Source organism: Pleurodeles waltl, chromosome 3_1 (genome assembly GCF_031143425.1).
Source record: "Pleurodeles waltl isolate 20211129_DDA chromosome 3_1, aPleWal1.hap1.20221129, whole genome shotgun sequence".
Lineage (NCBI taxonomy): Eukaryota > Metazoa > Chordata > Amphibia > Caudata > Salamandridae > Pleurodeles > Pleurodeles waltl.
The window spans coordinates 58,883,246-58,910,523 of NC_090440.1; positions in this window are offsets into that span (position 1 = coordinate 58,883,246).

Consider the following 27,278-nt stretch of genomic DNA (forward strand, 5'->3'; position numbering starts at 1 on the left):
GCCACGCAGTGAAAAGATGAAATCATTGCGATCTGATTTGGAGTAAAAGGACCACTTACTGTATGACAAGCTTGGCAAGTGCCGGCGTGCAGATGGAGCGCTCCCCTGGTCCTCCCGGATCGACATCTGGCTCTTTGATTGACTTCCTGGCTGGCCCTGCGCGAGACCTTTTGAGTGGCTGAACACTTGGCGGGGAATTCAGGGAAGCAACCTACTGGGCCGCGCGCAGCGTTGGTGAGGGGGCTGGGGGCAGAGTAGGCCACTGGGACCCCGCTCTTCTGCTGCGTAAATGTGCTTCAAATCACAGTAATGACTTTGCTCATTTCGAATGGGAAGCTGATGAGCCTGTTTAGATCATTTATTAGATTAAGCGTAATATGGGCAAAATCAAACCAAATCGCATTTGTTTCATAATTGATCGATTTGATAGTCATTTGCCCTTTATGTCTTTGTGGCGCGCGCCACAGGAGGGGGTGCAGCTCCACGGAACCACCTGCTGTGAAATGTGCTGAGCGAGAATGTCCATCACAGACCTAGGAAGCCTGGATCCCTGTCGTATTTTGAGGATATGTAGATAGACACATTTACATAAAATGAATATAAATCTGAAACATGTATATAGTCAACTGTCAACTGGTCTGGCATGGATCTGTCCCTTTGGACAGGCCTGCAACAGAGATTATTTATATCCTCGAGCACCAACTGAGCCTGTTATTAGTCCTTAATAATGAAGGCACTTTATCAATGAAAGAAGTGCACTGGCGCAGATTGTGGAGCAGTAAACGGGGCGGGCAGAAGGTGGCAGGGATGGGAAGGAAAACATAAAATTTAAAAGAAAGAAAAATTACCTGACTCTCAGCTGCCGTGCCACTCATCTGGCTCCACTTGCAGGCAGAGGCACCCAGCCTGCCCTGCGGCTAATCCTAACACTGCTCTCATGCTGCTGGCAGCATGAAAGCAGTGTTAGGATTGGCTGGAGCGCCCTGGCTTGGCACTCCCAGGCAGACTGTGAGCCTGGGCCTGCTGTCTCCAAAACGGCAACATAGTGCCACAGTGCCGGGTTGGAGAGAGCTCAGTGTGCATGTGCGTTTGGCTGGCTTGAGACGGATGGCCAAACACACATGCGCACTGAGGGGAGTGCATAGCATTCCCCCTCTTTCCCTGTCAGCCCCCATGGCCCTGACCCTTTCAAAATAAAACAATAATGAACCTTGTTTATTATCGTTTTATTTTTAAAGGTTTGCAGCTGCTGCCACAGGGGGAGGGCGATGCTCCTTTGCCATAGCCGCGGAGCCGCCGCTGCACGTGCACCTCTTTGATGAGGGGAGTCAGAACAGATTTGTGATGCAGATATAATGCATTTCAATCAAATTACAGTTTAAACTGTAAAATTCCTGGTGCAGGCATTCTAGGAGATTCACACATGGTCCAGTTTCCTGAAAAGAAGGTCCAGACAGACACCTGCATTTTGTGTCCTCTGAAGTGGCAAATTTCTAGGAAAGTCTTCAATAGAGCTTCAGGAGGGAATTTAATAACATCCCAATCAGCATGAGTGTTTTTTACTCAGTGGCAAGTCAGACTGATGCATTTTACCAACGTTTGCTTTTACTTTACACGTGAATGCACTACCCTGAGCCTGGAAATTGATAAAAGGCACCTGAAAACCCACAGGCAAACAAGTGCCACTGCACTCCTATGTTCAATTTTCAAAAACACTTCAGGTTATGCCTCTTGAGAAATTGCCAGAGTGAAGAGTACAATAATATAAAAATGTTGATTTCAATTATGAACAGAAGAGACTACCATCCCTTGGAGTACCGGGTGATATCATTCAAGGTTGGATTCTTCTTAGTCCAGACTAATTTTTTTTTCATTTTTCCTATGGTAAAGCTTGCTTCCGCGGAGCATCACTAGTGAATACTGAAAGTAAGGGAAAACATTTAAGTGACTAATTAGTTAAACACCGTCTTCTTCATTTACAAGAACTGACTTGGCGTGGTCTCCCTTTCCTTTTTGCCTCTGTTTCCCAGGTTGTTGATGTGTGCTGGACTCTGATTTTGCTGTTTTTGTTACTCTGGGCACTTTACCACTGCTAACCAGTGCTAAAGTGCAAGTGCTCCTTTACAAAATGTGTATGTGATTGACTTATCCATGATTGGAATATTTGATTTATTAGTACGTCCCTAGTACAGTGCACTAGAGGTGCCCAGGGCCTGTAAATCAAATGCTACTAGTGGGCCTGCAGCACTGGTTGTGCCACTCACATAAGTAGCTCTGTAATCAAGTCTCAGACCTGCAACTGCAGTGTCTGTGTGTGCAGTTTTAACTGTATATTCGAATTGGCAAGTGTACCCACTTGCCAGGCCTAAACCTTCCATTTTCTTACATACAAGGCACCCCCAAGGTAGGCCCTAGGTAGCCCCAAGGGCAGGGTGCAGTGTATGGTTAAGGTAGGACATATAGGGGGTTATTACGACCTCGGCGATCTTGCAAAAAGACCGCTGAGGCCGCGGGAGACAGAATACCGCCATTGCCGGCGGTAATCCTGGCTCCCTATTATGACATTTCCTCTGGGCCAGCGGACGGTAACAGTGTTACCGTCCGCTGGCCCAGCGGAAATGTCACATCAACATTGCTGCCAGCTCGTAATAGAGCCGGCGGCAATGCTGATGTGCAGCGGGTGCAGTAGCACCCGTCGCGCATTTCACTGCCCGAAATTCGGGCAGTGAATTGCGCGACGGGGCTATGCCTGGGGGCACCTGCACTGCCCATGCCAAGTGCATGGGCAGTGCAGGGGCCCCCAGGGGCACCCCAAGTCCCCTTACAGCCAGCCTTTCAATGGCGGTGTTTACCGCCACGGACAGGCTGGTGGTCGGGGACTCATAATCCCCAGGGCAGCGGTGCTTTCACCGCTGCCCTGGGGATTATGACCGCCAGGCGGAATCCTGGCGGGATATTGGAGGGGCCAGCGGTATGGCCGTGGCAATTCCGCCACGGTCATAATTGCTGGTGAAACACCGCCAGCCTGTTGCCGGTGTTACCGCCACCTTACCGCCGGCCGCCAGGGTCGTAATGACCCCCATAGTAATGTGTTTTATATGTCCTGACAGTGAAATATTGCTAAATTCGTTTTTCACTGTTGCAAGGCCTGTCCCTCTCATAGGTTAACATGGGGGCTACCTTTAAATCTGATTAAAGTGTAGATTCCCTTTGAGAGCGGATGGACATGTGGAGTTCGGGGTCTCTGAGCTCACAATTTAAAAATACGTCTTTTAGTAAAGTTGATTTTAAGATTGTGTGTTTGAAAATTCCACTTTTAGAAAGTGAGCTTTTTCTTTCTTTTACCATTTCTGTGACTCTGCCTGTTTGTGGATTCCCTGTCTGGGTCAGTTTGACAGTTGGGCTGGTTGCACCTCACACTAGACAGTGGCACAAAGGGAGCTGGGGTGTAGTCTGCATTTCCTGACGAGCCATCTGTGCTAGGAGGGAGGGGAGGAGTGGTCACTCACACCTGAAAGGGCTGAGCCTGCCCTCACACAATGCAGTCTCCAACCCCCTGGTGAGTGTCTGGGGCCTGGCCTGGGCAAGGCAGGATTTCACATTCAAGAGAGACTAGTAGGCCTACTTCAAAGGAGAAATTGGCTATAAGAAGGGCACCCAAAACCACAGACTTTAGAACATTTCTGGAAACTAAAAGGAAGCTCTGCCTGGAGAAGAGCTGAAGAGCTGAGGAAGAAGAGCTGCACTGCCTGTGACTGCTTTGTGGAGCTATCCTGCAGTTGCTGCTTCTGCCAGAGTTAAAGGGCAAAGACTGGACTTTGTGTGCCTTCCATCTTGTGAAGATCTCCAAGGGCTTGATTTAGAGCTTGCCTCCTGTTGTTTGAAGTCTCAGGGACAACAAAGACTTCTCTCTGCCAGCACCTAGAGTCTCTGGAGAGACTCCTACTCTGCCAAGTGGTGCCCATCCAGTTCCTGGGACTCTGAAAGGAGAAGCTGGCAGCCTAAGAGGAAGAAATCCACACACAGATCGCCATGCGGGGAAAAGATTGACGCAACTCCGATCTGCGGCTGAAGAAACAACGCGCCGCTGGCTTTGTGGCTGAAAATCATCGCTCACCTGCAACGCGACCAAAAAATCAACGCACGGAGCTGGAGAAACAACGTGCAGCATCATGGACGAAGGCTGGGAGATCGCAATACGCGCTGCGTGGTTTTCGGATCATCGTGCGGCTGGATTTCCGACGCAAACACCACTGGGCGTGTAAAAACAATGCAAGGCCTGCCCAGACCCGAGAGTGCTGACCGGATCAACACATCGCTCTCCTGCAGAGAGAAGAAATGACGTGCCCGACGCGACGAAAGGAGACGCAAGGTCTCGCTCAGGAGTGAAATCAACGCATCGCAAGCCCTTTTTGGGCCCACTCGCCCGTGCGGGGTTATTTTTGACACACCCAAGGTACATTTTCACGCTAACAGTGTTAGTGTGTGTTTAAAACTACATGAAGACTCTTTTTGCTTTTTAATTGATAACTTGACTTGTGTATTGTGGATTTTTTTCGTTTTTGTCTTGTTTTGTTCAGATAAATATTTTCTATTTAACTAAACCTGTGTTGTGTCCTTTTGTAGTGTTTTCATTAAGTTACTGTGTGTGTTGGCACACATACTTTACACCTAGCACTCTGAAGTTAAGCCTACTGCTCTGCCAAGCTAAAAAGTGGGTAAGCAGGGGTTAGCTGAGGGTGATTCTCTTTTACCCTGACTAGAGTGAAGGTCCTTGCTTGGACAGGGGGTAACCTGTCAACCAAAGATCCCATTTCTAACATGCAGCAAGAAAGCTTACGATGCCATGGATGCGTTGTATTTACAATACAGTGCACCATGGCGTAGGGTCACAGGATGCATCAGAAATACTGACGCATCTGAGGGAAGCACTTATAAAGTGATTAATTGCTGAAGTTGGTGTCAGAACTTACGCAACTTCGGCAATGCAACTGAAATCTGAGGCGATGTGTCAGTTCTAACTGAGGTAAGGAGCCTATTGTGTGAGGTCCAATGTAAAAGACTGTAAAATGGTGGAATATCACCTTGTACACTTTTACATTGGTCCTGTATGTGATAGGTAATGTATGCAGAATGGCTATGTGTCACACAACAGTAGGCATCATCTAGGTATATGTATGTAAAGTCCTGAGTGTGTGTGACATAGTGAGTGACAATGTGATGTAAGTGAATACAAGTACATGTTGGAATGTGAAGTGGCAATACATGTCTTACCTACCTTACGTGTGTACTTACCTTATGTCTTTTGGAGTAGGCAGGCCTGGACTTGGGGATTTTACTTAATGGAGAAGTGACAATTCTGGCCTGTCCCTTACAAAAAGTACACAATGTCACATTGACCTACTGCAGTGGATGATGAAATCAGAGGTACCATGGTCACAGCTTGGTCAAGGGGTCCTACAACATGACTGTCCCATGTGCAGACCTAATACAACTAGTGGGAATGTGAAAAACAGTCATTTTCCAGGGTATGAAGTGACTTCAAATGGTCAGATTCCTGTTTCAAAGCCACTACGTCAGTCCCTATGTCTAGTTTATGGAGGCATAGGTATTCTGACACATTGCAGGCTATGCATGACGCATCTTGAAGAGGCGTCAAAAAACTGAATTCTTGTAAATATCACTGTGTCATTTGTAAGTGACTTTCTCTGATGGAACACTCACTCTACATACATGAAAATCTCTGTGACGCAGCCGGATCCTCCGCAGGTTTCTTTTGATCCAGGGCTGGAAAAACTGATGCATTTGGCCAAATGCTTGGCATTGGAAATATAGGGCTAACAGAGGGCTGCTGCTGCATAAAAAAAAAATACACAACTGCGGCACAAGCTTCTTGTAAATAAGCCTCCTTGTAACTTTGCTTATACAAATGTCTTCAGCTGGCTCACATCCACTCATGTACCATGTTGCAAAACCTGAGGGGACAGTGCTTGCAAACCAGGGTTGGCATCAGCACTGGTAGCACCCAGTGGGACAATGTTTGTAGCCCCCCACCCCGTGGCCTTTTCCACAGATTCCCTCAATACCACCCTCCAATCATGTCCCTCATATCTCCATAATCTTTCTCTCAAATGTGCTTCATTTCTCTTATGGTGCCTCTGCAGGCATGCCAATAGACAAGATTCAGGTGGGAGAATGGTTTTATTTTGGCAGTCTCCCACTTGATATTGCCTCTGCTTCAATAGAAGTTAATAGGTAAAATACACTCCCCTGATTTTTTTTCCACAATCGCCCACTTTACTGTCTAAAGTGTTGGCATGTACGCTTCTCATCTACTCATACCAATGTAGGAAGGCACAGCGCTTACATTACAATGATACAAGTGTAAATCAGTATATAGGAAATGTTACATGAGACAATGAGGACTACAACATGTAGGAGTCACGTCATCCATAGTGGTAGGCTTTATATTTTAAGAGTTCTTGGTCTAGAGAAGCACAAACTCTAGACTTAAAATATCACAAAGTGGTGGAGGTTGGCTTTACTAAAAATAATGTATTTCAACCCAAAATAACCCTGTTCAGTAGGGTAATGAAAGTCTGGAGAAAAAAACATTTGTTTCTAACTTATGTCTTGAAGCTCTTTGATGCTAGTTCATAACTCACTGTGCTATATTAGGATTGTGATTTATGAACTAGAAGTAACAAAAGGATCGCTGTGACAAAAGCACAAGCTACTAAGCTATTTACATAAAAAATAATTCTATGATCTTCAAGGCACATGTGCTTTGCAGAAGGCACATTAATCCTCTGCACTACATTATGGTGATTCAAAACTGCAACTAGACTAGAGGTGACTGAAGAATTCTGCTCCGCTGGCGGGGAAGGTGGTGTTTTGCCCACTCTTTGCTGTGTGCAGAGTTCCGAAAAACTTTACAAAGCGATGCAGAGTGGAGTTTTTTCTCTCACGTCGCTCGCAAATGGTAAGTTGGCAAGCAAGAGAAATCACAATGTTGGAGAGCACGAGAGAGATTTCTGAACGTGGGTGGTCATGGCAGGTCACGACTGCCCGCATTGAGAAAGCTGGCACTCGCATTGAGGAAGCTGCCGCTCTAGTAGATTTTGTACTTGAGAGGCAGAAGGAAGTTAGAGCCTTCTGGCGCTCAGCATGTTTGCACTGACTTTACAGTGCATGAGAAAATCCTGGCACTGAAAATCAGCACGAACAGTGCCACCTACACAAACTCTGCTGCTCATGGAACTATTCGTAGTGCAGCAGTTTTTTCAGCATTTCGCAGAGTTCATCATAGCAGAACTCAGCGAACTCGGAAAAGGCCTAAACTAGAAAAAACACCATCTCTCTCCAGCAGGTACATTAATCACCAGAGTTTTCTTGACACTTTTAATAATGCCTGAAAATTTCTGGGTGCACAAGGAACTCTGCAACATCCGTCAGCATGTGCTTTTACCTCCATCAGACATTTTAACATACAACGTCTCCAGAACTTGGTGTCTGGTGCGGTGGCACCGGCCACACCACCCAAAAGCCCACATTGTCCCAAAAGCATATGATGTTTGTGATTGGCTACTCTCATAAAATGTGGCCAGCGCACTGCCAGATTAAACTTTAATTCTGATTTGACGCTTTTCCAAATTATACCTATATACCTTAGAAAATATATTTAACTCCTTCAGATTCATTGTATGGCATATAGTTCCAGCTATAAAAGAGTATTGATTTCTACAGCTTCACGTTTTAGCTAAATTCCTATTAGGATGTTGTAAAACAGCCTGTAACTCTGCAAGTACAGTTTAAGTACACAAACAGCTTTAATTTCGGCAATGCTTTGAGACACAATTCCTCACACGAGAAAGCACTGCGTTCTTTCATTACTATAAATTCCGATCATTAGTCTGTGACATAGGTTTTTAATACCAGAAACCATAATAATTTCTTAAGAAAATGGCCCGAAACAACTGCAGCAAATAGACTGCTACTGAATTGGTGGCGGGTTAAACCTTACAAATGCACCTGTCTTGGTCTACCATAAATATTAAAACTCTGTGAACTATATTGTCACCCAGTATCTATGGCTATACCTGTGCACAAATCACAGCACCTGCCACCACAGGGGCAATCCTGAAAGGATTACATGCAAAAAGATATGGATAGTGCACCACTGCGCAAAGTCAGTAAAGTCCAGTAACACAACGTTGTCTTTTAAAAATCTTCATTTTTTATTATTGCTTTTTCTTGAACAAACGAACAATCAGCCAACGCATTTCGTCCAACACAAAAGGACTTCTTCAGGGATGAAATGTAACACAAAAATAATGTATATATCACACCAGGACATTGTCCTGGTGTGATATATACATTCTTTTTTCCTGGTGTGATATATACATTCTTTTTTCCTGGTGTGATATATACATTCTTTTTGTGTTACATTTCATCCCTGAAGAAGTCCTTTTGTGTTGGACGAAATGCGTTGGCTGATTGTTCGTTTGTTAAAGAAAAAGCAATAATAAAAAATGAAGATTTTTAAAAGACAACGTTGTGTTACTGGACTTTACTGACTTTGCGCAGTGGTGCACTATCCATATCTTTTTTTTAACTGCAGCAAATAGCATCTATAATGCTGAGATTGACTCAGCCCATTTGAAGGCTTTCACAGAAAGTGGACTGGATTGAGGCCCAGAGTAATTAGTAGTGGTTGAGACTGATTTGAACAATCCACCCATCACTTGTTTGTTTTCCTCAGAGTGATGCCCTTAGTGCCACAGGTGTTTTCAGACCTTGGTCCTGTGTCAAAGGTCTTCAGCTGCACCTTACTGAATAAGCTCAAATAAGCCAAAATTAGTTTGAAATTGCTTGTGGTCACAGTCAGAAGGGACCTGGCGTAGAAGTTTGGGCTGGATTGTTTCTATCGGAGAAGAACCAGGACTCATTATGCATATGACTGGTTCCTGTCTCAGGTGGCATGGCGGGGAAAAAATCTATAGGCTGGTTTTCGGTCCAGAGCAATCACGAGCATCTGAGACTATTTCAAGCAATTCACCAATCACTTTTCTGGTTTCGTCAGTGGGAGGCCCTAGGTGTGACATGTATGCTCAAATGTGTCTCATACTCACTGTGCCATTGGACTTAAACTGTACCCTACTGAAGATGTCCAAATAGGGTTGATTGTGCTGACGCTCAGTGAGGACATGGTCTGGCCATTTGGGATGTTCCTGTCAGAGAAGTTCCAAGAATATTTTACATATGGATGGTTCCTTTCTAATGTGGAACTATTAGCAAAACAAATGGTGGACTTGATTGCGGCTTAGAAACTAGTGTATGAGATTGAGACTAATTCCAACATTCATTGTGTGGTCATATGAAGACTGGAGTTGGAGATGCACCTACCAACAACCCTATGTTGAAGTACATTGCGGCCTGTTAACTACCATTTCCCTCTTAATGCACCCTCATCTTTAGCTTCCACGCACGTTTGCAGGACAAGCAAATAAAATATGATTTTACATTTCGAATTCCTCATTTAACAGATATAAATTGAACTTTATAAACAAGAGGATAAGAGGGTCACAGTTACTTAATCATCTCCTAGAGGATATTCTTTCATTAATATAAAAATCTAAATCATCACATACAGTCTATTCGACCTGTGTCTCTCGTATCAGCGTTTACTTAATCAGTTAATTCTATGTAATTAAAATAGGTTGGTTCCATAATCACAGTGTAATGCTGCTTTCATGAACAACGCAGATAACACGGTTGAAGTGCCATAGAAGTGAATTCATATCAATAATTCTCATTTTTAGTTCAGTGCTTTATATTATAATGCATCAAAACACTGCATGGACAACTTACTGCAGCTTATCTTTCAACTAATAAATCATCCACCCCTTTAGTTTTAACCCTGTGTTTTATAATGGTCATGATGTGGAGATCTAGGTCAGTTGTTAGGGATTTTCTTGTTCCTGAACCAACCACACTGTTGATATTTTCCTAGTCTTAATGCCAACCATATACAGTGCGAAAATGCAATGCATGCTGAAATGCACCTGAAAGTGATATAATGTCGGGCCTGCAGCATCAGAGGCCTCAGCAACTTCTCGAAAGCTAAACATATACTAGAAAGCAGGATTTACTTCTGTTAAGAAGGTGGTTAAAAAAACAGGTGCTTATTTACAAGCCTTGTGGTGCAGGGCGGCACAGCAAGTGCCTTGCTGCGCCACCATGCGCCACCCGGGAAAGGGCAGAAATGAGCCATATCTACAAGATATGGCACATTTCTCTCCTCTCCCCCTGCGCTGGTGCACAAATTGCTGCCTAGCACCAACGCAGGCTCCTCTTCACCAGGGTGCAGGGATGCCTGCGTTGTGGGACTGATTGTTTTTGCACATGAAGGAACACCTTCCTGCACAAAAACAATCAGGAGAGCTGTTTTCCTCTTTGTATGTGTGCTGCAGAATGCAGCACACATAGGGCCTCATTTACAACAAACTGGTTCATCGATCACAATGCACTAGTTTGGTTGTGCTGCTCTGCCCCCCTCTAACAACACCATGGTAGCGCTGCATTCACAATACTGTGCACCATGGCGCTCATTAGCACAGCTGCGTCAGAATTTTTGACTCAGTTGTGGTGCTTTGCTGGACTAGCGTAACAAATGTTGATGCTAGTCCAACAAAGCTCGGGGAGGCCCATTGAAAACAGCATAGCGTAGCTTTAATGCCTGCCCTAAGCAGACGTTAAGAAATTATGCTAGAATGACGCAGTAAAATCTTGTAGATTTCACTGCAGCATACCTGCGGGCCTCCCAGCTGGGGAACACCTCCCTTGCATACATGATACCTGGTGCAGGTATAATGTGGTGCAAGAGTTTAAAAACTGGCGCAATGGTACAATTGCGCCACTTTGTAAATATGGCATGAGTTGGGGAGCTGTTCTGCACCACCGTAGCATAAAACAAATGACGCTACAGTGGCGCACAGGCTTGTAAATGAGAACCATAGAAAGAGGCAAAATGGAGAGAAATAAAGATATTTCTCCCTGATGCTTCACTTTTAGAAAAGGGTCTTTGGTTGGCAGTCAGGTTACCACCTGTCCAAGCAAGGACCCTCACTCTAGTCAGGGTGAAGGAGAATCACCCTTAGTTAACCACTGCACCCCCCTTGGTAGCTTGGCACGAGCAGGCAGGCTTAAATTCAGAAATTATGTGTAAAGTATTTCAACCAACACACAGTAACTCAGTGAAAACACACCTTTAGACTAAACAAATTCTCCAATGTGTTGGTCGACAGTATTATCAGTTGTAACTAAGACAAGTCAAGAAATAATACCTAACAATGTGCTCCTAGAAAACTTTGTATGATGAGAGATCAACAGTGATTCCAGTTGTACAAGGTGGAAGTAACAGTCTTGGTGTAAGTAATCTGACCTGCATTATCTTTTTTCCTAGCGTTATAATAGATTTAAGCTAAGGATCTCCACTTCTGAGTGTGCAGTTACCATCAACCTAGATGGAAAAACTTTCCAATAAACAAAATAGCACCCCACACCTAAGCACAGTACCTTAAAGGATGAGCCAGGCATGATCAAAAGGTATGCAATGGTCCAAAACTAGCATAGCAAGAGGTGTGCCTTCTCCATGGACAGGCTAAGACGCTTATTGAGTGGAGTCATTGAAGGAACGTTGGTATGCTCTCTTTATAGTCGCGCTAAAACCGGGGACATAACCTGGCATAGAAGAGTAGCATAAGTGATCCTCATCCCAAAGTTTGGAAATAGAGCTCAGTCTTATGTCAGCGTTACTTCAAAATGCTCCATAGTCTAGCATTCTGAATGGCAGTCATCTCAATCCGTTAAAATAGTGCTCAAGGTTATGACTGTGTCACAGTGCTGAACGCTCAACCATCTTTTACTTTTCTGTTTCCCAACATTAAAAGATGCAGTACCTCACCAAAAACCCAAACTTTAGGACTCTAACCTGTAGAAGTTGTTGACAAATCCCTTATTCATAGGTGGCAGCACTGGCAGATAAATTATCATCACGAAATTCATGTAACAGTGAACCATTTATTTTTGTCAAAAGGTGTGTCTGTGTAGGAAAGTACCATCTTGCCTGGCATCACTGTATCACTGAGGCTCTGCTAACCAGAACCTCAGTGTTTATGCTCTCTCTGCTTTTAAAATTGTCACTGCAGGCTGGTGACCATTTTCACCAATTCTGATTGGCACACTGGAACACCCTTATAATTCCCTAGTATATGGGGCCTAGGTACCTAGGGTATTGGGGTTCCAGGAGATCCCTATGGGCTGCAGCATTTCTTTTGCCACCCATAGGGAGCTCAGACAATTCTTACACAGGCCTGCCACTGCAGCCTGAGTGAAATAACGTCCACGTTATTTCACAGCCATTTTACACTGCACATAAGTAACTTATAAGTCACCTATATGTCTAACCCTCACTTGGTGAAGGTGAGGTGCAAAGTCACTAAGTGTGAGGTGCCCCCACATTGTTCAGGGCAATTTCCCTGGACTTTGGGAGTGCGGGGACACCATTACACGTGTGAACGACATATAGGTCAATACCTATATGTAGCTTCACAATAATAACTCCGAACATAGCCATGTAACATGTCTAAGATTGTGGAATTGTCCCCTCAAGCCAAATCTGGTATTGGGGTGCCAATCCCATGCATCCCCGGGGCTCCAGCATGGTCCCCGGGTACTGCCAAACTAGCTGTCTGGGGTTTTCTCTGCAGCTACCGCTGCTGCCAACCCTCAGACAGGTTTCTGCCCTCCTGAGGTTTGGGCAGCCCAGTCCCAGGAAGGAAGAACAAAGGATTTCCTCTGAGAGAGGGTGTTACACCCTCTCCCTTTGTAAATAGGTGTTAAGGGCTGGGGAGGAGTAGCCTCCCCCAGCCTCTGGAAATGCTTCGAAGGGCGAAGGGCACAGATGGTGCCCTCCTTGCATAAGCCAGTCTACACCGGTTCAGGGATCCCCCAGCCCCTGCTCTGGCACGAAACTGGACAAAGGAAAGGGGAGTGACCACTCCCCTGTCCATCACCACCCCAGGGGTGGTGCCCAGAGCTCCTCCAGTGTGTCCCAGACCTCTGCCATCTTGAATGCAGAGGTGTGAGGGCACAATGGAGACCTCTGAGTGGCCAGTGCCAGCAGGTGATGTCAGAGACTCCACCTGATAGGCTCTTATCTGGTTAGGTAGCCAATCCTCCTCTGAGGGCTATTTAGGGTCTCTCCTGTGGGTTCCTCTTCAGATAACTAATGCAAGAGCTCACCAGAGTTCCTCTGCATCTCCCTCTTCGACTTCTGCCAAGGATCGACCGCTGACTGCTCCAGGACGCCTGCAAAGCCACAACAAAGTAGCAAGACGACTACCAGCAACATTGTAGCGCCTAATCCTGCTGACTTTCTCGACTGTTTCCTGGTGGTGCATGCTATGAGGGCTGTCTGTCTTCACCCTGCACTGGAAGCCAAGAAGAAATCTCCTGTGGGTCACTGGAATCCTCCCCCTGCTAACGCAGGCACCAAACTTCTGCATCACTGGTCCTCTGGGTCCCCTCTCATCTTGACAAGCGTGGTCCCTGGAACACAGGAGCTGGAACCAAGTGACCCCGACAGTCCAGTGGTCCTTCTGTCCAAATTTGGTTGAGGTAAGTCCTTGCCTCCCCACGCCAGACAGTAATCCTTTGTACTGCATGATCTGCAGCTGCTAGGGCTTCTGTGCACTTTTGCAAGGATTCCTTTGTGCACAGAACAGCCCAGGTCCCCAGCAATCCGTCCTGCATTGCTCAACTCGCTGAGTTGACCACTGACTTCGTGGGACCCTCTTTTGTTGTGTTGAGACGACTGCCGTACTCAGATTTCTTGAACACCTGTTTAAGTGCTTCTGCGGGTGCTGCCTGCTTCTGCATGGGCTCTCTCTATTGCTGAGTGCCCCCTCTGTCTCCTTCTCCAGGGGCGACCTCCTGGTCCTTCCTGGGCCCGGGCAGCACCCATTATCTTCAACCGCGACTCTTGCAGCTAGCAAGGTTTGTTTGCAGTCTTTCTGTGTGGAAACAACTCTGCATCCTCCAGCACGCCGTAGGACATCTTCTGACCAAAGCAGAAGTTCCTGGCACCTTCCATTGTTGCAGCATCTTTGGCTTCTTCCACCCGGAGGCAGCCCTTTTGCACCTTCATCCGGGGTTTAGTGGGATCCGCCCCCACCAGACACTTGCGTGACTCTTGGACTTGGTCCCCTTCCTTTACAGGTCCTCAGGTCCAGGAATCCGTCTTCAGTGCTTTCAGTCAGTTTTTGTCTTTGCAGAATCCCCTACCTCGACTTTACTGTCTTTCTGGGGTAGTAGAGTAACTTTACTCCTACTTTTCAGGGACTTGGGGTGGGATATCTTGGACACTCTTAGTGTTTTCTTACACTCTCAGCAACCCTCTACACACTACACTAGACCTGGGGTCCATTTGTGGTTTGCATTCCACTTTTGGAGTATATGGTTTATGTTGCACGTAGGCCTATTGTCTCCTATTGCATTCTATTGTATTCTACAGTGTTTGCACTACTTTGCTAACTGTTTACTTACCTGATTTTGGTTTGTGTGTAGATTTTGTGCATTTTACTTACCTCCTAAGGGAGTATATCCTCTGAGATACCTTTGGCATGTTGTCACAAAAAAAAAGTACCTTTATTTTTAGTAACTCTGAGTATTGTGTATCTTATGATATAGTGCTATATGATATAAGTGGTATAGTAGGAGCTTTGCATGTCTCCTTGTTCAGCCTAAGCTGCTCTGCAATAGCTACCTCTATCAGCCTAAGCTGCTAGAACACTACTAATCTACTGATAAGGGATAACTGGACCTGGCAGAAGGTGTAAGTACCAAAAGGTACCCACTATAAGCCTGGCCAGCCTCCTACAGTCTGCCACCACAATAATAGGGCCGTCTAGATCTGGAACATACATAGGTATCTCAAAGAGGACCTTGTAAGGAGCACGCCCCTAAATGACCCTCTTCACAGATTATTCAGTGCTCTCTGGACTCCATATAGGTGGCAAAGCCAAATGCAGCCTGAACCTAACACTTTAGGTATTAACGACTGACTTAGGTCATGATTCCTCCTCCCCATAACAGAATTTCCCTCGGGATGATATGGGGAAGAGTAATGGAGTTCCACGCCCATTGTTCTCATGGTGTCCCTGAATGCCCTAGAGGCAAAAGCAGGGCCCTGGTCCGAGTGGAAAGCTACAACCGCATATGTACCGATAAAGACCAGCAAGTCTTTTATACCAGTTTGAGCATCATTCAACCGCTGTGGCCATACCCACAGGAATCTAGATAAAGAATCAACAGTGACTAAGATGTATTTGTATGCACCATCAGGTTGTAAGGGACCACTCATTGTAGTGGCCTATTACGCACTAAGAGGGATGTCTGCGGTGGGAGTTTGATGCTTGAGCTCTTTCATTTCTGGCAAATGTCACAGCAAAGGACACATTGCTCGGTCTGTTTGCATAGACCTAGGCACCAGAAATGTTCCTGTAAGAGTGATATTGTGGCCCCGACAGCAGCATGAGCAGATACAACATCTTTAAGCGGTGCTTTGATGAGATCTAATCTCTGTTCTTGGTTGGGGATCACTCAATCCCCCACCCCACAAATTGTCACTAAGGCAACATTCTGTGCACTGATATGATATGAATATTTTGTAGGGTATCCTTTTGGAAGAGGCTTGTCATCAGCTGAAGCATTCATAGCAGCCTCAATTTCATTATCCAATCTTGTGTCAGAATGAGTCATTGCATCAACAGAAGTACCTAACTACTGCAGATTTGGTTGCTTCATCAGCCAGAGTGTTTCCTATAACATGTACTCCTTCACGTTAGTGGCCGAATGTATGTACTACATGAGCAAATGGTAGCATATCCTTAAGATCAGCCACCCTCCTCCACAGAGTTCTGTGTTTAATGGTGTTCCCCTTTGAGTCTCTGATCCTGTTCAACCGCCAATGATTGTGATAACCATTGTAGGACTGGACAAAGTATTCTGAGGGTGGAATACACCAGTCTTCATCACTCCACTCACGGCTGTGCAAGCGGCTGAGCATTGATGTTTTGACAGCTTGGTACCTGTCAAGTGGCAAAATGTTAAGAGGTGTGGGGTACTCCTGATCGTATTGGAGACATTCTTGTGTGAAGTTTCGGGTCAAAAATGTAGTCAACATCAGTGGCAGTCAGGGAGGTTGCCCATTGAATCCAATGTGGATGTAATGTTTTAGCATTAGGAATGCTTGCTTTGGTGACAGCCTCTAAGGCTGGCAGCGGGGTAACAACAACAATGCATTTCCCCTAGGCAAGTGGCCTCTCCTTAATGACAGCCATCTGTACCGGTGTTAGAATAATTTCTGTAGGTGCAAAGTGTTGTTCTGCATTTGAGTTTAAATGTGATTTATATGCTATGGGCACCATGTTGCCCTCATTAAAGGTGGTAGAGGTGAACCCAATGACACCAGCAATTTTTCTGGGGACCAAATTTGTTTTGTTCTCACATGAATGTGTTTTGCTTCTAGCAAGTCTTGCTTCAGTCCTCTAAGGATGCACCTGTGTTCAACTGTCCGGTGTTTGTTTGAGAAATCTCATCAAATTAAATCATGCAGTGGTTTTATGCGTTGTGCATAATCTGGAATGTAAGTTCTGGCAAAGGTAAAGAAATCAAGCAGACTGCAGTTTCTTAATGGTATTTAGTGGTTGAAGTTGAGCACAATTTTCTAAAAGGTGCGGGCAGGGTTCTTACCTTTATTTGATAGCTCGTATCCCAGGAACAGTACACTGAGAAGGGCTATTTTAGTTTTCCTAACATTCATTTTTTAACCATGGGCTGCAAATCCTAAAACAATCTGATCGACTCTGGCAAGATGAATGTTGAGGGCATTATCTGTGAGATAGATGTCATCCACATAGGACAACGCTTCAGGATCAATATCATGCATATATTATTTTATATATTATAAATATTGATGTTACATTGGCTGAGAACAAACCTGGGCTGTTCTTATAGCCCTAGGGCAAACAACAGAAACATGTTTGTGAGCCAAATAAGAATGCACTCAGGTCCCGACTTGCAGGAGCAGGTTTTGGCAGAAAAACACACTGGAAATATACAAGGTTGTTTTATATTTTTTAGGCACTATGTTGTTAATTAGTGTGGTGCTGTGTGAATTTTGAATTGCGTATTTGCATGTGTAATTGTTTAGATGTCTGTAATCTAAGACTATTACCATTTGAATGGTCTGGTTTTGCAATGGGGAATAATGGGTTATTCATTGCAGAGACAAAGAGCACTATTACTCTCTGGTTCTCGAGCTGAGTGAGGATCTCCCTCACTGGAGCATTAGCCTTGTGTTTAATAGAATATTGGGGCTGAGGCTAGGGTGTAGCCCCGAAAGGCATTACATGCTAGGGAGAATCTTTATCCCACCCTACGTGGTTGCAGTATAGCTCAGTCACCTGAGCCAAAGCCCAGTCAACAGCGTAGGCTTCTTTTACCGCTTTCAGAACAAGATCTGAGAAAGAAGGTAAAATGACATCTTCCCAATGTAGGATCTTATGGACGTGTTCGGGTGGCCAGTCTCTTTCTGCCCATAGGATATCACAATTAAGTTCCTCCCAAAATATTACACTACTAGTGCATTCTATGTCTCCCTCAATCTGGATATTTAAATCATAAACCCTGCCGGATGGGAGACACACACGTCCGCAGTCTCGACTGCAAGAAAGTCGTTAGTTTCTTTTGCATCCAGATGATCTTTCAGACTCTGGTGACATATCGTGACTTCTGCCGCTCTGTCAAGCAGGGTCACTGCCCAAGTCTTGTTCCTCAGCAATGTTCTCAAGTTTGTTGGCATGTTTAATAGAAACTGCTGCCACTTTTTTCTTTTTAAATTGTGGCTTTTGTTGTGGGAATTCATCTTTTTTCTTGTCCCAAGACAGCTGTAAGTCTTTCTTCCATTTCAAGTAGTCACGACGTTGCTCTGACCGGCCCACTCTCTCACTCCATCTATCAGGTGTGTCCTGATAGGGACGTGAATCAGTATATCTGTCAGGAGCCTTTAGAGTTTTTCTATTTCTGAGATTTTATCTCCCTTTGGAGTTCTGTCGATGTGGAGAGTCTGCTCCCTGACTGCGCCTGTCTTTATTTTGTTTTTGATTATCCCAGCATTTTTTAGAACCCTCTTGTGCTTGTTTAGTACCGTCCTTAGGGGTGGTACTCTGAATTTCTGGCTTCTTTGGGTTGACTCCCAAACCAACCCATCCTATACTAGTATAGGTGTCGGAAATAATCTTCAGTAGTTGACGCTCCTGTTCCAACTGTGGAATATCGCTGAGCCGCTGGCGAATAACCAAGGCTACTGCTTCCCCTTTGATGATACTCAGTATTATTGAGGAGACTGTTGAAGTTACACATCAGTCTTATCCCCAAATTCAGGACTGGAGCGGCTCTGTGCTAATTTTGAATTGGTCTTAACACTTTTGGCAAGTTGGCAAGTGTCAGAGTACCATTTTGGTAGTGTAAATTGCAGCGAGGACTCTTCCCCATGTGGTGCAGTCATCCACTGAGGGAACCATTCTGAATGGCAAGCATACTATGAGAATTCTATGTTTATCTTGGACTTCCATATGGGGAAACAGTGCTTCCATCTGGTTAGTTTTCTGTGCTATCCAGAATGGAATCTTCTCAGCATACGTGGGCACTTTGCCTATGATAGAATGTACTGTTTGTTGGTTAATCCCAGTCACAACCAATTGGTGACCAGCTGGTGCAGCCCATGCTGGGGCGGTGTTTAAGGTCCGCATGGTGAATTGTACTAATTGTCTGTAAAGTGGTACTAACTCATTATAAAGTCAGCTATATGCATTGCCCGTACGTCAGGATGTGGTATGTATGTGGCAAACATGGGCCACGTTGGTCCGTCATTGCTTAAGGGACCTAATCTCACGGGTAGTATTATATGTGGTAGGGCACCATTGAACCAATTTTGATGTCCTTGACAGGAAAGCGGTATCTCTAAATACCATTAAACTTGGTACCGTTGTGGTACATTCACCATTTTATCTGTATGAAATGTATGTGTTCTGTCATCTTCCTCTGAAAAGGTGACTCAGGAATACAATGTTTCTGTTTGGTAAGCATTATGAGCTTCCACAATAAATGTGACATTCCCACTTTCATTTGTTAAGCCGTGGGCTTCTAAGTGTTGTTTTAATGCGTGTCTGACATTTTTAAAAATGTCTATAGCATTAGCCATGTTGAATAGTGGGAACAGATAAGGAACACCAAATGGGGAGAAGTCCTTTTAAGAGTTCAAGCTTGACCAACCTACAGCCCAGTTTGGTGCTCCCTATTCAGCTGAGGATGACTACCCCTAAGACCACAGACATCTCCAAATAATGGTACTTAGGGTACCTACTGTGTGTGAGACAGAGATACTCAGAATATCCTTAAATTAGTGCCAAAGCACCATGGTTGGTGGCACCATGTGGTAGTTGGACTCTCACTCCTAGGCGAGACTCCTGTTTTAGGGATGACAGCACTGTTTGTAGTCGACTAAGCTATTCCAACAACAGGTCGCAACTGTTGGCTCAACCCTCTCGGCTCACTAGCAGTACCTCACCAAAAACCCAAATGGTAAAAGGTGATTTCCGGCAGCCTTATGCATGGACTCTAGATAAGACCTCTCAGGGTAGTCTTGGTGGAATGGAAGTTATCATTTTCTCACATTTGCGACAAGTCTCTGTCACACCCAGGCTATCAAGGATATGCAGGAGAGTTTTCAATAGGTTTATTGAAAAGTCTGCAATCTACGATAAAATGTATGAGCTGCAATGACTAGGATAAAAAACAGTAAAAGAAGCATAATTGTAAAGATGAGAGTTGTGAATACAAAATCCCCTACCATCTTACAATAAACATGAGAGGTAAAATTCATAGTAAAGAGAACCTAATCTCTAACTTAATGAACGCTAGGTAAAATAAACCTAATCTGCCAGACCAAGTCCATGAGAAGCGCCCCTCAACCTTCTATACCATGGAATGAGGTCTGTAGGTCAGACTCTGTGGTGACACAAAGGCTGAGTTTGCCAGCAAGGTGATGTACAGTGTAGATGGCATCTGGAAGGAAACCCTCAAATGACCTTGTCAGTGTGAGATGTATTTATACAAATCATGTAGGACCGCTGACACAGGTATGTTCTGAAACAATTTGTGCACAAAGTGGCTCCTATGAGTGCTTGCTACCTCTTTGAGCCTGCCTCATAGAAAATCTTTAACCAAGGCTTGACGACCAATGCAAATCATGCTGCTTGAACAACTTATATTGATTCTGCTGCCTCATTTTGGACATTTGTATGAGGGCTGCTAATCATAGAGGGCTATCAAATTGTAAGAATCATGCCACATCTATATCAAGCATCCCATTGCAATATTTGTAGTCACTGCCTGACTCTTCTATGGCACTTCTGAAGGTGTGCTTTTGATTTCTGTCTAATCCCCTAAGAACATGCCATCTTGGACAAGCCTCTCATCCTGAACCTCTGAGAAAAACATGAATGGCAGGAGGAAACGGGGTCAAGAAACAATGACACACTAAGGGCCTGATTTAGAGTTTGGTCACAAACATGAGGGATATCCCGTTTGCCATATTACGATCCCATTATATCCTAGGTGAATTGTAATACAGCTGACTGGATATTCGTCACATTTGTGGTGGAATAACCTGTCTGCCAAACTCTAAATCAGGCCCTTAGTTAACACATGCTGTTAATAGGGTGAATAACTCTAGCCCAATAATAAGTTATCAGAAATTGCAATAGCTTCCTATGAACAAAATTCTGTATGGATCAGATACAATAAAGACCATGCTAAAAGTGGGAAAGTTATTACTTGGCACTCAAAAAATAGCACAGAATTGTTAGACCTGGCCCTTTCTGCAGGATCATCCCCAAACATTTTTGCCTTCCCCCTCCTATTTTCTTCCTGAATTCGTTTTTGTTGTACTTAAAACTCTGAGCACTTTACCAATGCTAACTAGTGCTAAAGTCCATGTGCTTACCCACAACTGACATATTTAATTTACTTCCATTAGTAAAAGTTTGCTCCATGTTGCCAAGGCCTGTAAATTAAATTAAATATTACTAGTTGGCCTGCAGTACTGAGTGCATCACCCATGTAAGTAGCTCTTTAAAACAAGTCTCAGATCTGCCATTACAGAGCCTGTGTGTGCAGTTTAAGCTGCCAAAATAAACCCTTTGCCAGGCCCTAACATTCCTCTTTAATACATATATGTCACCCCTAGGGTAAGCACTGGGCATCCCAGAGGGCAGGGTGCAATATATTTAAAGAGTAGGACATGTACCTGTTAGTTTTACATGTCCTGGTAGTGAAACACTCTTAATGTTTTCACTGCAAGTCCTATCTCTCACATAGGATAAAATGGGAGTTGCCTTATAACATCATATAAGTGTAACTTCCAAATGAGAAGAGATGACCCCTTTATGTTTGGTGTCCCTGGAATCACAATTTAAAATCCTAACTTATGAGGAAGTCGACCTTTAAATTGTAATCCTGAAAATGGCACTTTTAGAAAGTTGAAATTTTCTTGCCTTAGCTATTTGGTGACTGCAGTCTGTCTCTGGTCATGGGATTGGTTTAGTTGGCAGTTAGGCTTTGTGTATTCCTCCTAAACAGGCACACAATAGTGGGATTATTTATGCCTCAATGGGCCATTAACTGGCTTGATGGGGCAGCGAAGCTGACCACAGACCCACTTGCACCTCAGTAGGCTGTGTTCTGTCCACGGACAAAGAGCATAACGACTCTGCATTGTTACTCCAGCCAGCTTGGAGCCAGAACAGGGGAGGAAGGGGATTCCTTGCACTTCAAAATCACTGTCTTAAAGCTTCTCCCACCTTCCAGAACCAGGACACCAAATGATAAATAATACTGGACCTCAGAAACCACACCTTCAGTACAGTTCTGCACCTGTGGATCTTCCACCCGGGAGAAGGATTGCACTCCTGCTGAAGGCTTGCCACTCTGCTGTACTGCTGTTTTGCTGGACTCATGCTTTGCTGTGCGGACATGTGCCTGCTGTCCTTTTGCCTGTGAGTCAGAAGGACTGGGCCTGCATCTCTTCTTCACAGAGTGACTCCAAGGGCTAGTTGGCTAGCCTCCTGATCTGATGCCTCAAGGACAGAAAGGGCTTCCATCACCCTGCTTCTGCATCTGGACTCTGATAAGCGAGAGGCTGCCTATCAAGCAGTGCCACTCCAGTGCTGGATGCCTGGAAGGGGCCAAGGCACTTTGTTCCAGCAGAACCAATGCATCCACTGCTGTGGGAGCAGAACTCATGCATCACCACTGGTGTGTGGAGACAATTGATGCATCACCTGTTCTGAATGGGCCAGAACCTGTGCAACCACAGTTACATCACTGCAGTACCTTGCATCTTGAAACCAGCGCAATTCCTTCTGAACTGACACTATATTATTTTTCTTACTGCAAGGTCCTTGATAGCAGCCTTGATGATGACAATGCAACTCCGCATTGTAGCCCTTGGGCTCATTGGAACTGACACATCTCCTTTACTGCCCAACGTATCCTCAATTTCAATGCATCTGGAACTTTCACTGCAGTCTCCCTGCATCTCCGAACCAATGTAGTGTAACTCTTGCATGGAAAAAAGAAACACATCCCCTCTCCTGCATGATGTGGAACTGACGCATTGCTCTGCAACCCAGATTTACAGTAGGCAGAGATCACGCACTTTCACTATGCAGAATTATGTGTAGTTGCCAAAAAACTCACTGAGATTCAGTGAAGTTCCAGAGTGGGCAAAGTACTACTAAACCAACCCACATGTAATTGCTAGTTCTGAAAACTAGGTCTTGTCAAAGTATTGCTTTGGTGCACACACAGCAGCCCAGTGAGCGTTGCACTTCTGTAATGGATCTCCATTGTTTCCCCCTTCCTCATGGTCATTGTACTCATAACTATCATGAGAGGCCACCCAATACCCTGCAATGACCATTAACATGAACATTGCTTGGACGTGTGCAACATATTTAGGCCCATATTTATACTTTTTGACGCTAAACTGCGCTAACGCAGTTTAGCGTCAAAAAGTTTTGCGCCGTCTAACGCCATTCTGAAGCGCCATGCGGGCGCCGTATTTATGGAATGGCGTTAGACGGCGCAATCAGACCGGCGCTGCCTGGTTTGCGTGGGAAAAAACCACGTAGACCAGACAGCGCCGGCGTAGGGGGAAAATGGCGCATGGGCGTCTTAAAATGGGGCAAGTCAGGTTACGTCGAAAAAATCGTCTTAACCCGACTTGCGCCATTTTTTAACGACGCCCATCCCCCATCAACATGACTCCTATCATTGTAAAGATAGGAGTCATGCCCCCTTGCCCAATGGCCATGCCCAGGGGACTTCTGTCCCCTGGGCATGGTCATTGGGCATAGTGGCATGTAGGGGGGCACAAATAAGGCCCCCCTATGCCACCAAAAAAAAATATAAAAAATAAAAAATTATACTTACCTGAACTTACCTGAATGTCCCTGGGGTGGGTCCCTCCATCCTTGGGGGTCCTCCTGGGGTGGGCAAGGGTGGCAGGGGGGGTCCCTGGGGGCATGGGAGGGCACCTGTGGGCTCATTTTGAGCCCACAGGCCCCTTAACGCCTGCCCTGAGCAGGCGTTAAAAAGTGGCGCAAATGCGCCGTTTTTTGCCACGCCAACTCCCGGGCGTCTCTTTTGCCCGGGAGTATAAATACCACGTAAAGGCCTGGGAGTCATTTTTTAGACGGGAACGCCTCCCTTGCATATCATTAACGCAAGGAAGGGGTTCACGCTAAAAAATGACGCACATTCCGGGAACTTTGGCGCTATTCGCCTCTAACGCCATAGTATAAATATGGCGTTAGTTGGCGTTAGTTTTGCGTCAAAATTGCGTCAAAAAAAACGACGCAATTTCGGCGCAAACGGAGTATAAATATGGCCCTTAAAGTCACATACTCCAGTGCAGCCTCAAAACTTTATTGCTTTATTGTTTGTGTGTCGCTGTCTAGACCATACCACCATACACTCTTAACGAATAGCGATGGATTGAAGAATTTCTTGCTTCCACATAGCTTGTGTATGTCTGGTAATGCACTGCGCCCCCTGGACTACTAGTTAAATCCCTTCACCATGCACATTGTGGCTATTCAGTCCCGCTTGGTTTATTATTATAGAGCTTCTTAGATATGTTCATCCCACTTTCCTATCACTTTGTTATTTTGGAATATCATTAGTAAAGGTAGAATTGATTCTCCACTGCCTGCACGCCAAATTGGTTACATTGAGAAAACTTCTTGGGGATGGACATTTGGTTTTGCTGCAATATCAGAAGCTAAAGGAGTTTCTCCCTTGGCAGTGGTGACTTTTCTTAGTGAACTACTTTAAAGGCCTTTGTGTTCTCAGTGTCTCAAATCTCATTGTTTGATCTGGTAGAGTAGTTTAGATCTTCTGTATTTTTACATTCACTGGGATTGTGTCTTTTGGCTCGCAACATTACATTGCTGTATTGAGTTTACAATCAACTAAGGTATTGTAATTGAGTTTGCAATACTAAATGTATAGTTGAAACTGGCAGCTGTTTTTGTTTACTGAGTTAATGTGTTTGGCTTTCACGCCGACACCAAGCGCCTCATATGCGTGCATTGTGTTCTATTCTCTTATTACATTTGAACATTAGGATCTGTGGCCCTGTTGCACGATAGATACAATACTCAGTTTCAAACTAACAAGGAAACTGCTAATAAATGATACTAAAGCCCCTGCAGACATGGATTAATCTTGCTGGTGTCCCTCTACCCCACTACCCAGAGACCTCTGGTCTCCCTGCGCCTACCTCACCTTCCGGTCCACTTTCCACGTTTCCTTTCCTCATCATCTCCTTGCACTTACTGTACGATCCACAGTGTGGTGCTCCTGGTAATCCTCCAGTCGGAAAGTCAATGGCATTGCTATGGTGGCAACTACAACAAACTTAAGCTATCCACGTAAGGAACAAAGCAACGTCTGATTGGACGAAGACCATGCGGCTCACAGCTCTCTGACTGAGAAGGGCCTACTCAAACAAGGAAGATCACTAAGTGCAGAAGGATGCTGTGCAAGGAAGTGTGTGTGCTCCTAAAGTTTAAGCCAAAACTAGTGCTGAATCTGAAACTCAGCATTAAACTTCGCTATGCGGCAGGTGGCAGAGTTTTTACTGAACTCCACACTCCAAGCGGAGCGTGGAGTGGCAAAACTCTGTGAATCCCACCGGCAGAGCAGAGTTTACTGCCACGCCTTAATTTAACGTACTTTGGTTCAACTGGCTTATTGGGCCCCTGTAGCCAGCCTGTGACCTATTGTGGTCTGAACGTTTGACTACTCCCACTCTGCCATGACCAGAGATCCACGGTTGGTTCTTCTTGCTTCTAAGCGCTGTTTTACTGTTTAGTCTTCAAAAAATCATAAAACAAGTTATGCTTACTCTGACAGTTGGTCTTTGTGCATTTCTCCCAGACAGTAAGATACATGGGGAGCAGGTGTTTGCAGGATGGGCTATCTCTGACTAGATTATATTTAACAGGTCTGTGCATCGGCACCTTACATTTTCTTTTAGAATTTCCCAAACAAGGAGCATGGTTTCCATCTCTCCCAAATTGTCCCAATCAGTTTCATGAAAGCACTATTCATTTTATGCTATTGTGCACAACAAATAGCACATGGCGGTCTTGTTTTTTAATTCCTATCCGTTGAACTGCTAACATTAGAGTTTATAAGATGGGCATGATCCACCTACAGAAACTAGGATCTCCTGAAATCTATAGTGCTGTAATTAGTTTTATTAGATGATCTTTCAAAGTGAAGAAAAGGTTTGGTGTCTCTGCCTAAGAATTGGTAGTTTTAATACAGTGTTAAGTTTTCATTGTTGAAAGGTTTTTAACTTGTAGAAAATGCTATTAGGAAATGTTATGTTGACTCCTTTGCTGATTACTTTATTAGCATGAGCTTGTCGTGGATTTTATTGCTGTAATGGGAACTTTTATTCATACTATTGGCATTTTAATACTATGCATTATGTAAGAAATAATTGTATTATGTTGTGTTGAATTTTTATGTATGTGTTGAATTTTTTTGGCGATTATGCCAAATAAGGTTTTACTTGCTGACTGACTTGATTTTTGTGCGGAAGCTGTCATCTGTCACTCTTGTACATCACAAAGGCTCTTCCCCAGCATGCTCAAAACATTAGTTTTTTGTACCCCCAGACATGCTAGAGCCAAGCCAAGGAGGCAGGAAATTGCAAACACCTCTGGGATGGAAACCTTCAGAACCTGCTCCTACTTCAAAGTTGCCACTAAGTATAAATACTGGACCCTCAAGTCTTCAGTAAACCTCTGGACCTGTGGAAGATTCAGAAGGACTGCTGTGCTGCTATGGTGCAGGAGGGACAACTACTCTTCTGCCCTGCTACTCTACTCTACTGCACTACTGCCCTGCTGCCTGAATGAAAAGAACTGGACCTTGATACTAGGACCACCAGAGTGACTCCAAGGGCTTGTTGGCTGTCCTCCTTATCAGATCCTAAGTGACAGAAAAGGCTCAGGTCACCTTGAACACAGTACCTGGACTCTGTCTGCTGTGAGTGTTGCCCCACAAGTGGTGCCATCCCCGTAATGCACCCTTGGAGGTGGGTGTGAATGTACTCTGCCAGTCCCGCTGTGGTCGTAGCAGAACCAAAGCAACGTAATGCATCACCTCCCAGCTCCGCATCGGAACCAACACTGTGTAACTCATCCCTGACACAGAACCTTGCAGCTCTTTGAAATTGTTGCTGAATGATGTCTCCTCAAAGGAGGACCTCGCATTGGAACCCCATCCTCTATGCTGGATCTTGCACCGATCTGCAACCACGATCCTTGCATCCGACCCGCACTCCATAGTGGTCGCCCTAAACTTGTGATTTTTATCCCAGTGCAGGTCAATCAGATAACCACAGCTGGTGCATTGTGCTTTTAGGCACTAGTTTCACTTAAATCTTTAAAATTGCAGATCTCCGGTTCCACTTATTGGATATTTTTAGAGTCGAATGTGCAAACGCTCTGTCCTTGTTGTAATCTCTCAGTGGGCTTTTAACCATACCCATGTCATGACCATCACTTTGGTTG